Raw genomic sequence first — 12,707 nt, forward strand, 5'->3', positions numbered from 1 at the left:
GCCGGGCGCCAATCACATTTCCTTCCCTCCCTGTGGGTGCAAAAAATTATTTTTTCCTAGAAAAAATTACATCCGACCGCTGGGTGCTAGACCTCGTGAAGCATGGGCACACCCTAGAATTTGTCACCAAGCCACCAACGACTCCACCCAAGGGACCCCCTCCCCCTCGTCTTCACTTATTGTTCAAGGAAGCTTATTCAATGTTGCTCAAGAACCCTATAGAGAAGGTCCCAGTTCTTCAGAAACGGACAGGTTTCTACTCCTGTTTTTTCCTCATCAAAAAGAAATCAGGAGAATGGCGACCTATTCTGGACCTTCGCAACCTCAACAGGTTCCTCAAAAAACAGGGTTTTCGTATGGTCACCCTATCAGAGATTATGAGCTGCCTGAACCAGGTAGATTTTGTGGCTTCCTTAGACATGGAAGACGCATACTTCCACATCCTGAATCATCCGAAACATCGAAAGTATCTCCGATTCACTGTGGCTGGCGCCCATTATCAGTTCAAAGTGCTCCTGTTTGGTCTCAAATCTGCTCCAAGGATCTTCACAAAGTGCCTGGGCATTCTTATCTCAAGAAAGACAACTTCGCCTACAGAAATTGGCACTTCAGGTTTCAAAAAGAAAGTCACTTTCTGTTTGCTTCGCTCCTGGGTATGTGTTCTTCAGCCATAAATCTCATCCTCTTGGCGCGCCTGAAAATGAGACCTTTACAGGAGGAACTACATCTTCAGTGGAAACAAGCAACAGGTTGCTTCGACGACGTCATCAAAGTCACTCCACGAATGGTGGATGCTCTTCAATGGTGGTCACTGTTACCCAATCTGACACAAGGACTCGTGTTCATACAGAACCCTCCAGACTTCGTTCTGACAACGGATGCGTCCATGGAGGGATGGGGAGGTCATCTCCAAGATTGACAAGTACAAGGCAAATGGTCTCAGAAGTACAGACAACGACACATCAACAGTCTGGAACTGCGGGCAATTTTCCTATCATTGCAAGCGTTCGTTCCAAGGATTGCAGGGTCTTCGGTCTTAGTTCTAACCGACTATACCACCAGCATGTTCTACGTGAACAAACAGGGAGGGACAAGGTCGGCAACGATGTCAAAGGAAGCTCAGGAGTTATGGGAATGGCTAACACTTCACAACATAACTCTCAAGGCAGAGCATGTCAGAGCCTCCACAATACAATAACGGCAAACTCAGCAGGTCCCTATAAGACTGCCACGAGTGGGAATTAGAACACGTTCAAGTGAACAGAGTTTTCCAGGCTTGGGGCAAACCGACTTTGGATTTGTTTGCAACAAAGCAAAACAAGAAATGCCTGTATTACGCCAGCAGATACCCTCAACAGGGGTCACTAGGGAATGCCCTGTCCATGCGATGGTCAGGGATTTGTGCTTACACTTTTCCCCCGATCCCGTTGATACCAAAGGTGATGCACAAGATGAAATTGGGGGGCTGCCATCTCATCCTGATTGCTCTCCGGTGGCCACGCCAGCACTGGTTCCAAGAACTTCTGTTGCTATCCCAGGACCGTCCAATCCGTCTTCTTCCAACTCCAACAATGCTGTCACGGAACGAGGGACAGATGCTTCACCCAGACCCTCAATCTCTAAAATTACACGCATGGCTCCTGACGAGCACAAAGCACCTTGAAGACTTATCGTCTTAAATGGAAGAGGTTTTGCTTTTGGTGTAACTCTAATAGTATACACCCGATAGAAGCTCCTGCAGAGAAAATTCTTCCTTATCTACTGCATCTGGCTAGCTCTGGTCTCTCTTTTTCATCCATAAAAGTCCATCTAGCAGCTCTATCCAGGTTCAGGAAAGTTGCCAACATTCCCTCACTATGTCCGTCCTCTCTAATCAAACAATTCATGAGAGGTATTTTCTGAGCTTATCCTTCGGTTAGGCCTCCACCACCGGAATGGGAACTCAATACGGTTCTCTCACAACTGATGAAACATCCATTCGAACCCATTCATAAAGCCGACATCAAGTATCTCACATGGAAGGTCGCCCTACTTCTAGCCTTAACGTCTGCCAGAAGTGTAAGTGAAATTCAGGCATTCACTATTAAAGAACCTTTCCTGCATTTCTCTAAGGATTATGTCACTCTTTGAACTAATCCAACGTTCATACCTAAAGTACCAGCACAGTTCCATTTAAATGAACCAGTGAAGTTGAGAGCTTTCTTTTCCAAATCCTACTACACCGGCCGAAAGAACACTACATTCTTTGGATATGAAACGATGTTTAAAATTCTACCGGCAAAGGACAAAAACCTTCAGGAAATCTGATCAATTATTTGTGGCTTACGGTCAAACCACGCTTGGTGCAGCAGTCACTTAAGCCACAATTTCTAGGTGGATAGCTTCCACAATCCATTTCTGCCATATCAAATCGAATAGACCACTACTGAGAAAGTTCAAGGCTCACTCCACAAGAGCTGTGGCAGCGTCTACAGCGTTGTTTGCAGGAGTGAAGATGGAGAACATCTGCCGTGCTGCGACATGGAAGTATGTCCACACGTTCACAATACATTACTGCCTGCAATCAACGAGTCGAGAGGATTCGGCAGTTGGTCAGGCTGTCTTACGACACCTATTTCTTTAAGAACAGCTTCAGGTAACCTGTGTTCTTTACTTTTGTATTTATACAGAGGTTTCAGTATATTGATATACAGATATATTGTATTTTAAGGTATATATATATATATATTTATACATGTTTCGATTTTAACAAATGGATGTACGTGACGTTAGATATTCATGTTTTTACTACTCTATGAATGTTCTTTTAATTTTCTGATCATGTTTTACTTATGAAAAGTTCAGTTGCCTTACTCTTGTTTATTAATGGTGATGTATCTGGGAGTTTATCAGTACAAGTCTCCCACCATCCGCAACCGACTCTTACATGGCATACTGCTTGCTATTCTTATTCAGGCATGTGAATCTATGAAAGATACACCAATACTGGATAAGAAAGCAAGTTACTTACCTGTAACTTCAGTTATCCAGTATTGGTATCTTTCATAGATTCACATGCACCCACCCTCTGCCCCGGAGAGTCAGTTCTCTATTTGGGAAACTCATTTCCCACTTCTGAGGAGAACTGGTTCTGCAGAGAGGGTCTAGAGGGTGCGGCTAACTGATTGGTTGGGACAAACACTTTGGTCTTTATAGCATAATGATGTAGATGGGCTACTAAGATTTGGGGCTCAGGCCTTTTCCTTACGGCCTACTACTGTTATTTACCTTTGGCCCTGCTATTTTATTTACAGTCGGACTCCCGCCTCGGCGACAGGGAATGATTCAGGGCATGTGAATCTATGAAAGATACCAATACTGGATAACTGAAGGTTCGAGGCATGTGGGCTGCTGAATTCATATCTGTGCATAGATCGCCGCCTAGTGTTGGGTCCGGATGATCACACATTGTTGTCCTGCAAGAGTCTTCGAAGTATCACGAGATAGGTGGCTCCTCCCCTGGACTACAGTGCGCATGGGCATCGACTCCATCCCCAGATTGTTTTTTTCCGCCATTGGGTTCGGATGCATATTTGTTAACTCAAGTTCGGAATCGATAAAAACTTTCTTTTTGGCCAAAAGGCCTTTAGTATATCGTCGGTATTGTCTTGCGATCAGTGCCCAGTTCTGTTCCAGCTCAGTTCCCGAGCCGTACATCCAGAGGAGCCGCGTGGCTTTTCAGCACTGAAGGCCCGGTCGACGCCAGAGGCCTTATCGACGAACCATCATGGAACGGAGCCCTTTCAAGAGATGTCCCGTGTGCAACTCGAAATATCCTCACATCGACGTCCACCCGGTGTGCAACAAGTGCCTGTCGCCGGATAACGATGAAGCCAGCTGTATGGCTTGTTCTCGTTTCCGCTCCAAGAAGACGATTCTACTTTGACGCGCAGCACGCAAGGAAGCCCAGCAGACGGCACCTGACCCGGTGAACATCTTCGAGGACGATGAGGGAGCAGAGCGGGAGGTTCGAGAGAACCTGTCTGATCCCGCATCGGAGATAGACTCCAGCTACGACGCTGATATTGAAAAAGTCGATACTGAAGACGTCGTCGACGAGGTAGGAGACGACAATGGGGCCTTTGGGGCCATGGAAGATAGCTCAAGCGAGGAGCTAGGCCCGAACGTTAAAACTGGGGCCGAGACACTTAATAAGGCTCAGGTCGAGGGATCGCCACATGGCCTTACCCAAGATCTTACACTGGGTTCTACAGCCTCGGCTTCGGACACTTCTAAGGAGCCACGGGTTGCAAAATCGAAACCGAAAGAGAAAGCTTTGGTGTCTACGCAACCAACAGCACTAGAGGCGAAATCGAAACCGAAAGTGCGTATTGCTTTGGTCGGCTCGAAGTCCTCTGAAGTATCGGCACCGACTAAGCATAAAGGTGTTATTGACCCGGCGAGGTCGCTAAAGGGTGTCGAGCCAAAGACTTGGACACCGAAAAAACTGGTCAAGGACGTCGACCCGAAAAAATCGGCGCCGAAAACCATCGACCCAGATAAAGGACTCGGAGCTCAGAAGGTTCTCGATCCTACGCGTCGACCAGGCTAAGAGCGGTACGAACCTAGAGTCCACGCCTGGCGGCGGCTCGAAGGAATTCGTCGAGTCGACGCTGCCGTCCGCCTCCTTCTCAAAGCAGGTGTCGGAATCGCTGAAGCGAATTAAGGAAAAGGCTTCGGCTGTCGGACCAAAGGATACTCCACCACCAAAGCCTGCCAGTAAACCTCAAAAATCGCAGGCACCCATCCAGTTCACGCTGCCGCCGAAAGTGGTGCCTAAGGCCTTCGCCCCTAAGATGGCCATTGAAGCGTCCAAGAAGGTGTCCACGGGGCCGAAGCCCACAACTGCGGTACTGGTCACAAAGCATCAACAACCCTCGCTTAAAGAGCAGTCTGAACAATTCATCGATGCCGACACGGGTAGACTTTCAATTTACAAACGAAAGATCGCCCCGCAACAGCCTATGGAGTCATATAGAATACCATTGAAAAAGAAAAAGGATTCCACTACAACACCTGTTCTTGTCGAACCTATTTCTCCACGTGGCCAAGACACTGCTCCTGCTTCGCCCACTTACTCAGATGTGGAGACAGGGGAAGATGATAATGAGGAGTACAGCTATCCTGTGGACACTGATCCAGAAGATCACAATGAACCCTGGGCGGACGCTGCTGACCCAGGGGATCCACACACTGCCCCGGACACTCATGTGTATGCTGTAAACACATCGCCTACTGAAGACTCGGCTGCGTTTAATGCACTTATTGAAAGGGCAGCCAAAAATCATGATGTCCAGCTCCATGCTGACCCTATTGAAGTGGATTTTCTGTTTGACACCTTTTCCACCTCAGAGAGAACTGTCAAGACTCTGCCAGTGCTAAATGGTGTCTTAAAACATGCTGGGGACATATTTAAAGAGCCCACAAGGGCCAGGGTGATAAACCCCAGAATTGAAAATAAGTACAAACCGGCGCCTGGGGACCCTACCTACATAAAGGGACAGTTGCCGTTGGACTCTCTGGTTGTTTCCAATGCCCGGAAGAGGGCGAACTCGCAAACAACGGGTGATGCTCCTCCCCCTGACAAAGAATCTAAAGTGCTAGAAGTATCAGGGAAAAGGGTGGCAGCTCAAGCGGCCAATATCTGGTGCATTTCAAACACTCAGGCACTCTTAGCCAGATATGACAGGGCGCATTACGATACACTTGAGACCCTGGTACAACACTTGCCAGATGAATATAAGGAGGCAGGAGAGATGCTCATACAGGAAGGAAAGCTCATATCAAATGCTTCTATCTAGTGCGCACCTGACGCAGCAGACACCGCGGCCAGAGCCATTAACTCAAGTGTGATGTTGAGGCGACATGCCTGGCTCAGAATCTCCGGTTTCAAGCCAGAGATACAGACCACCATACTAAATCAGCCTGTAAACCCTGATCATTTATTTGGCCCAGAGGTGGACACCACCTTGGAAAAGATCAAAAAGGACAATGAAACTGCAAAGTCTATGGGGGCTCTACAGTCGCAGCAGTTCAGGGGTGGTTCTTTTCGCGCTCAAACAATAGAGGAGTTTCCAGAGGCCAGCTGTCCCAGCAAACACAGTACAATAACGGTGGCGCGCAAACCACATACACCAAACAAAGTAGAGGTGGCTATCGTGGAAACAGCGCCAAGGGCAGAGGTCATGGAAACAACAGCTCCAGATCCTCCGCCACTAACAAACAGTGATGCCTTGTCACTGCCCCCCGACCATACAACACCGGTCGGGGGGAGACTACAACAGTTCCTGCCGGTCTGGAAATCCATCACCACAGACAGGTGGGTCAGGAAGCTTATACAGTACGGTTATTGTCTGGAGTTAACATCCACTCCACCCAACATACCCCCAAGACACCGTCCTATGTCCACAGAGCATTTGCACTTATTGCAGCAGGAGGTACTAGTCATGCTTCAAAAAGGGGCAATCGAACTCGTGCCTGTGGAAGAAAGAGGTACAGGAGTGTACTCACTGTACTTCTTGATCCCAAAAAACGACGGGTCCCTCAGACCGATACTGGACCTCAAACCTCTAAACCAGTACATTCTATCAGAACACTTTCACATGCTAACACTGCAGCAGGTCCTACCGTTGCTCAGTCAGGGAGATTTCCTCGCAACATTAGATCTGAAGGATGCATACTTTCATATTCCGCTACACCCGTCACACAGAAAATACCTCAGATTCACCATTCAGAATCAGCATTACCAATTCAAGGTCCTCCCTTTCGGAGTGACGACGGCACCCAGGGTGTTTACAAAGTGCCTGGCGACAGTGGCTGCACACCTACGGAGACAGAATATTCACGTCTACCCTTATCTGGACGACTGGCTTATCCAAGCAAAGTCGGCCAAGCATTGTGCCGCCCACATGTCCCACACCATTCACCTTCTTCACGATCTGGGATTCTCACTGAATTACCCAAAGTCCAACCTTCAGCCCGCCCACGTACGACAGTATCTGGGCGCGACTATAGACACTCTGGCAGCCAAAGCACAGCCAAATTCAGTGAGGATCAACGGCATTCAATTGCTGATACAAAAATTCAGACCGCAACACTCGCTTCCGGCACGAGTGTTCATGCAGTTGATAGGCATGATGGCCTCCTGCATCTTCATAGTCCCGCACGCGAGACTACATATGCGTCCGCATCAGGAGTGCTTAGCACGTCAGTGGAATCAGGCTCACGGACAGTTGAAAGACCTAGTGTTGGTAACCGGTCGTGCAAAACCTTTGCAGGAGACGACCGTTCCGGGAGCCTGTGCCACAGATCATTCGGACAACGGACGCATCTCTCCAAGGATGGGGAGCTCATGTACTCCTCTATACAGTGCAGGGACTATGGACAACGCAGCAAAAGAAGATGCACATCAACCTTCTAGAACTGATGGCTATCTCCATGGCAATCAAAGCATTCAAAGTACATCTGTGCAACAAGGTCGTGTTGATCCGGACGGACAACATGACGGCCATGTACTACATTCTGAAGCAGGGAGGTACACACTCTCCACAGTTGTCTCATCTAGCTCAGAGCATGTGGAAGTGGGCCATTCAGAGGAACATCTTCCTCATGGCAGAACACCTCCCAGGCAAAGACAATCAGATGGCGGACCTGCTCAGCAGGTACAGCCACCAAATGCACGAGTGGGAGATACATCCATCAGTACTCCATCAGTACTCCACCCGTACTTCCAGCAGTGGGGTCATCCAGAGATTGACCTGTTCGCCACAAAGGAAAATGCTAAATGCCAAAGCTTTGCCTCCAGGTTCCCACACCCACAGTCGCAGGGCAATGCGATATGGATGAACTGGTCAGGCATATTTGCGTACGCTTTTCCCCCAGCACCTCCAATACCGCTGGTGGCACGCAAGCTGAAGCAGCACTCGATGACACTCATCCTGGTTGCTCCAACGTGGGCACGCCAACCATGGTACACCACGTTTCTAGAACTACCCGTGGTACCGCATCAAAGGCTGCACCTCACACCCAGGCTTTTGACGCAGAGCCATGGCGACATTCAGCACCCAGATCCGCAACAGCTCAACCTGGCGATCTGGCTCCTGAGGTCTTAGAATTTGGCTACCTAAACTTGCCTCCCGACTGTATGGATATCATAAGAGAGGCAAGGAGGCCCACCACCAGAGCATGCTATGCGGCAAAATGGAAGCGGTTTGTCATTTATTGTGCAGACCACAACATCAACCCGCTAGACTCATCTACTCACAACATAATTTGTTATCTGTTACATCTATACAAATGCAGTCTGGCCTATGCTTCCATCCGTATACATTTGTCCGCTATAGCAGCTTATCTCCAAATGAGGCAGCATCTCTCCCTTTTCAGAGTGCCTGTCATCGAAGCCTTTCTGGAAGGACTCAAACGAGTCATTCCTCCCCGGACCCCACCGGCTCCTGAATGGAACCTAAATGTGGTCCTTACCAGACTAATGGGTCCACCTTTTGAGCCTTTACATTCATGTGAGATTCAGTTCTTAACATAGAAGGTGGCTTTCCTGATAGCGATTACATCGCTGCGACGCGTTAGTGATCTCCAGGCACTAACTATCCAAGAGCCATTCATACAAATTCACTTCAACAGGGTGGTGCTTCGCACTAACCCTAGGTTTCTTCCTAAGGTGGTTTCACAGTTCCATATCAATCAGACTATAGAACTGCCTGTGTTCTTCCAAAATCCCGAGTCAGTGGCGGAGAGAATGCTCCACACACTAGACGTCAAAAGAGCCTTAATTTACTACATTGATAGGACCAAAGATTTTCGGTAGACAAAACAACTATTTGTTGCCTTTTCGCCACAACACAAAGGCGACCCCATTTCCAAAGCAGGTATAGCCAGGTGGATCGTTAAGTGCATCAAATTTGCTATCATAAAGCCAAGCGCACTTTAACGGTCCCCCCACGGGCCCACTCCACCCGAAAGTTGGGGGCCTCCATGGCTTTCCTTGGAAATATTCCTTTAGAAGACATATGTAGAGCAGCCACATGGTCTATCACACACACATTTACAAAACACTACTGTGTAGCTGTGCACTCCAAACAGCAGGCAGCTGTAGGGCAGGCTGTTCTAAAAACACTTTTTCAAACTACTGCAGCTGTTAGAGGCGGCCGCCGCTAATGGAGGGACTGCTATGTATTCTATGCACAGATATGAATTCAGCAGCCCACATGCCTCGAACCGAATATGCTACTTACCAGTATGCATCTGTTCTTGGCATGTAGGGCTGCTGACATTCATATCGCCCGCCCTCCTCCCCGGCGCCTGTAGCGGCTGCAGCACTCAGAATCACTCTTAGCATGGTCATCACTCACGGTGTTACTCTCCATCCTTGCCACAATGGCTAAAAACAATCTGGGGATGGAGTCGATGCACATGCGCACTGTAGTCCTGGGGAGGAGCCACCTATCTCGTGATACTTCGAAGATTCTGTAGGAAGGTGGATACCTGACTATGGTTACCCCCAACTTTTTTGCCTGGTGTTTTGCTGGTTTTTCGACTTAGTTGACCTGGGACCCTGCTATTCAGGGCCCCAGGCCTACTGCTCTCTCTGTAAAATGGATTCCATGTACCTTAGGTGCATTTACCAATTGGTACTGGGCCACCTTATCAGTCCCTGTACCCAGGGCATAGGTGTACCCAGGGCCTACCAGGGGCTGCAGCATGTATTATGCCACCCCTGGCTGGCCATCTAAATCTGACACAACTGGCTGCACGACAGCTGGGGCAAGGTGGTGTAATCACCCTTTGCTTTAGATGTAGTATACCTATATTCAACCCTAAAATGGACACATGTATTCCTATCAGTCACTCCTATGGCAGGCCTTAACAATCCTGAAGGCAGAGTGCTTGGAATTATGTGAGATGGTGCTCTGGCATGAGCTGAGCCCGTCTGCAGCTTGCGGAACCAAGTCCTAATAGCTGTTCTATGATAACGCGTACCATATACTCTTAAGTGCATTATAATCCTCGCGGTTATTTGCCAACTCTGGTATCGCTTTATCAAAACATGTCGAGTAAGGTGTCATACGAATTGGAATACTAACCCCTCGCCAATTCTGGCGACGGGGTTAGCATTCCACCCTTCTAGAGGGACACGACATGTATGTAACTGTGAACCCCGGTTAAAGTTAACTCGAGCCTCAGCATCGCAAAATGGATGCTGCCACCACAGACACAAGTCTGACCCCCTGTAGCTGGGAGTCCTTCCAGCGAGGGGAGCTTGGACAAAGGGTTTCCTGTCGGGGGCGGTGCTAGCACCAGCCCAGACAGGGTTTTGTGTATCCTAGGTAGGCAGGGCTGAATAGGAAGGTGACTGCAAGTGGCACCCCGGTGCTCACTATGCATCTGCCGGCTTGAACCAGTTCCAGGGGCACACCAGCCCCTGAGCTGGGGAAAGTCCGGACAGGGGAGAGGGGTGTAACCACCCCCCTTCCTGGTCCCACCCATGGGCAGGACCTAGTCCCGTACCAGCCCCTTTCTTTAGAATAAAGGTAGGAGCGGGGACCCTTCCAAATTAGATAATCTTTGAATCCTGAAACTACTTTCTACGAAAGGAACTCTCGGCTTCTTCTCAAGATTTTTCCCTTGTGACTAAGGAGTAGTCACCCTGCAGCAGCAGGCACCAACTAAGTATCCTGCGATTTGCTGAACGTCCTTCCTCCGGAACCAGACCGACCAGCACGACGAGACCCGGACTCCCTGCCTTCTCTGACCTCAACCTGCCTCTACAGCACAGCTGAGAACCGTGGGTGCGACGAGACCAGAGGACCCGGCTATCACCAGAACCAGCACAACACTGATCCAGCACGACCGCCGAGGGACCTTCGAGTGGGTGCACTGGGGTAAGAGAAGCCCCAACCCCAAGCAGCACGAGCACCGAAGTCCAGCCCCCCAGCATCCACCAGATCTGCGTGGGGCCCTTTTTGCTCCTGGGTTGCTGCTACGTTGTCCGGTCACTTGCCCATTGGCTAGTGACCCTCCAGACGACGTCCTACGTTTGTTTCACCTCTGGTCTAGCTCCTCTAGACTGGCCCTAGTCTCCTCCTGAAGGGGACCTTCCTCGGACCCTCCTGGTCCACTCCAGACGCCATTTTGTGTCGCCACGTGGGCTTGCCGTAGCCAAGGCTTGTTGCCTCCTTCACCGGATCCAGCATCGCCAGCAGCAGACATCCGACGTGGGACAGCTCGCAGACCTCCAGCCTGGTCGACATCAGCGCCCCTGGTCCGTGCAGCAGCAGAATCCAGTGTCACCTCTTCACCTGGCTGAGTGACCTCGTCCGGTGCCATCCTGGTGCCCACCTAATCACTGGCTAATGATTCAGAACTTGGTCCCCTCTGCTTACAGGTACTCTTCTTCACTGATCCAGTCCTTGGATCAGCCCGGAACATCTTCACTGGTCGCCTGCCAGCAACTTCCCCTTCAGGCTCCTGGTTCGTCAACGAAGATTCCCAACGACACTTGAACCCTATGCAGCCGCAGCCCTTGGGCTAGGTAAACCGAGTACCACGGTGCTCCAGCGTAGATCCACTCTCTAAGTGTCTAGATCCACGTTTTTGACCTACCTAGTCGGGTTTGCCCGAGAACACTAACTTTGCATTTACTAGTATCCATAGACTTTGTCCCGCATTACGCGTGAGAGTTTCCACTCTGCACACAACGTCTCTAGGCCTCCTGCTTCTAATCTAAGTTTTCAGCATTGTAGGCCCAGCGGTTCTAAAGCCTCTGAGAGTAGTACTTACCTGCTAGTAATTTCGCATTCCATTTCCATAGTATATGGTTTCTCGTGCCCCTCGGGCATTTGCGTAAATTGTGCGACTTGTAGTATTTCTTTAAGAGTTTTGTATTGTGCTTAGCACCCTGTCCTCATAAAGAGTCCAGGGTTGTTGTGTTATAAATAAATATCCTTTTATTTTTAATAACAACTTGTGCGGTGTCCTTTCACTTGGTGTTCAAGGGGTATATGTGATGGTACAACAGCTGGCTTAACACGCCCTCTAGAGTTTAGCCTAAAGACTGCTCTTGTCCATGCTACTAGGATAGCTGGTCTATAAGGTTGACTTACAACCAATCATCAATAAGGGTTGTTTGGACTGATACATAGTGATCACTAGAATAGTGAGCACTGCATATCAGGCCAACTTCTCACAGACTCTTCCAGGACAACAATGTGCGATCATCCGGACCCAACACTAGGCGGCGATCTATGCACAGATATGAATGTCAGCAGCCCTACGTGCCAAGAACAGATGCATACTGGTAAGTAGCATATTCGTTACAGGTAAGTAACTTGTTTTCTTACTCTGTAAGCATCTGTTTGCGGCCTGTAGTGCTGTAGATTGACATGCACCCACACACCTCTCCGGACGCCTGTGGCGTTGCAGTGTCTTCTCTCTCTTTTCCCTCTTTCCCATGGACATCTCTATACATAGCTTCGCTTCACTTTGCATCCTCATCTAGGGTGTGGGAAAACTATCTAACTACGGAGTTGCTGACCACGTGCATTACCAACAAGAGGCGGAGTCACTCTACCTCGTGACTCGAAAGACTTCCTTGAAGAAAAACAATTTGCACACATGCAGGCCCAACACTAGATGGCAGTATTGTGCACCTTATT

The 12,707-nt window shown here is 49.2% G+C and overlaps 1 protein-coding gene across 10 annotated transcripts in view; it reads left to right on the top strand.

Moving 5' to 3' along the window:
• CLASRP (CLK4 associating serine/arginine rich protein) overlaps positions 1–12,707 on the top strand; it is an 893,416-nt gene that overhangs the window by 639,903 nt on the left and 240,806 nt on the right. The gene's annotated exons all lie outside the window — the stretch shown is intronic.

Source organism: Lissotriton vulgaris, chromosome 9 (assembly GCF_964263255.1).
Source record: "Lissotriton vulgaris chromosome 9, aLisVul1.2, whole genome shotgun sequence".
Classification (NCBI taxonomy): domain Eukaryota; kingdom Metazoa; phylum Chordata; class Amphibia; order Caudata; family Salamandridae; genus Lissotriton; species Lissotriton vulgaris.